Source organism: Sciurus carolinensis, chromosome 13 (assembly GCF_902686445.1).
Source record: "Sciurus carolinensis chromosome 13, mSciCar1.2, whole genome shotgun sequence".
Lineage (NCBI taxonomy): Eukaryota > Metazoa > Chordata > Mammalia > Rodentia > Sciuridae > Sciurus > Sciurus carolinensis.
Genome location: NC_062225.1, coordinates 6839112 through 6841271, shown reverse-complemented (window position 1 = coordinate 6841271; position 2160 = coordinate 6839112).

The window sequence follows — 2160 nt, the reverse complement described above, 5'->3', positions numbered from 1 at the left end:
GTTTGGGGCCAGCCTGGCCAACTAGCAAGACCCTGTCTCAAAATAAGAATAAAAAGGTCTGGGGATGTAGCTCAGTACTTGAGCCCCGCTGGGTTCAATCTCCACAGAACAAAACAAAATCTTCTACAAAACAAAACAATGCTGTAGTAAATATTTGTAGCCATCTCTGGGGACACATCAGTGTATTGTCTCACCTGCTTCTGACTGCTCCTGCCCCCGCCCATCAGTGTTTACCAACCCCACTGATCAGCCCCAGAAACATACATTAGGGTTGGATCTTCCTTTATAACGAGAGCTGAGGCAGGATTCATGAATCATTTTTAATCCAGGTCTTTATTTTTCCTGTGCAAATGTCAATGCAGGCATAATTAACAGTTAAGGCTTTAAAAATATATGCATTTTGAGAAAATATTGCTAGTTACATTTTGCTGATGCTATGAGATTGGATCAATGACCTTTAATAGATCTTCTTATTCATTTTTTAAAAAGTTAAAATGGTCCAATAACCCACAATAAGTGGTCAATTGACCTGCAAGAAGAGACCCATGAAAATCCAAAATACATAACTGACAATGCAGTACTTTTGGCATGAACTACATTAGGGCTCAATTATGTAGTATATGGATTATAACATCAGATCACAGAGACTTCAAAGTTGTCAAAGCAAAGTGGGGAATTTTGTCTGATGAGAAGAAGGGAGGAGGAGGGAAGGAGAGAGAGAAGAGAGAGGAAACAGAAAAAGAAAGACTCATCATTGTGGAATTTGCAACATGTATTCAGTGAAGGATAGAACATTGAGGGTATAATTTGCAATCGTAGAACCAAAATATGCAAATCTGCTATAAAATGTTAATGCAGTTGTATTTATTGGATTTTTAAAAAAACACCCTAGTTTCTGCAATCTGCAAGCTTTCAGCTAGCTACAAGTTTTGCCTTAGGATGAAATTCCAAGGGGGCTTGAGGCGTCTTCAGGGATAAAGGAGCAGTTTGCAAAGATATGGACTGTGGGTCTCAACTTCTAAAAGTCCCAGTCATTTTTGATTTGGGATGCCATTCCAACCTCCAAGCTAAAAGCCTCTCCCTGAACATAGCTCTCCTCTCTGAGCTAGAACAGCTCGCCCCAGGTGGTCACGTAGCCCTAGCAGCAGCAGGTTATCCTGGCTTGGCAGTTGGCTCCGGCCTCCTTTGGGGATCCCCAGGATCATTCTCACCATGCAACGCCCCCTCCTAAGAGATCGTTCAAATTCCTATGTTTGCCAAACTTCTATGGGTTCCTGAATTATCAGTAATGGCCCACAGCATCCTGTCCTCAAAGGTCCCAGTTCTAGGACAAGTATGGAAGCTGTCTTTGAATCTCTTTGGCAAGTGAAAAGGGGACACCACTCTTCCCCTAACCAGAAGCTCTATTCTAGGAAGCAGATCCTGGCGTTGCTGTGGCTGGGTGCCAGGGAGTCTAGCATTGCTTTGCCACCCCAAGACCCCTCCTCATCCACAAATTTGTGCTTGCCACAGGGGTCCCAGCAAGCATGCAAGGAGCCATCAGATTCAGAAATACGTCCCCAAACTGTCTTGTATAAGGTTGCATTTACATTTCTACCTGTCCTGTAAGATTCCTGTTATATTTTCATAATGAGACATTGATAGAGTTTGGGGGTAGGAGAAGAGAAAGAGTGACTAAATAATCTTCCATTTGTAAGAAAATTAGGTTACAAGTCCTAAAAATCTCATGGATTCCATTAAAAAAAAAAAAGTTGGGCCAGCATGGTAGCTCACACCTGTGGTTCCAGCTACTGGAGAGGTTGAAGCAGAAGGATCATTTGAGTCCAGGACTTCAAGGTCAGCTTGGACAACACAGGGAGACCCTGTCTTACAAGAAAATTATCACAGCTCCCCAAACATACTTGTGTATCCTTGAACTGAGGACACTCCACATTTCCCTGCTCCACTTGGCATTTCATGTAGATCTCACAGGAACCTGGCACTTCCCCGAGGCTGACATCCTGAGTCTCATCTTCTAGAGAAGAAAACCGAGGCTCTCTCTCCTGCTTGCAAAGGAGGAGCACAGCTGGAATGAAGCCCCAGCCAAGCCCTCGGCCACGCGGCTGCAGACATGCAGAGTTGCACAGAGAGCTGGCCCCGGGGAGCAGCTCACTTGCACTG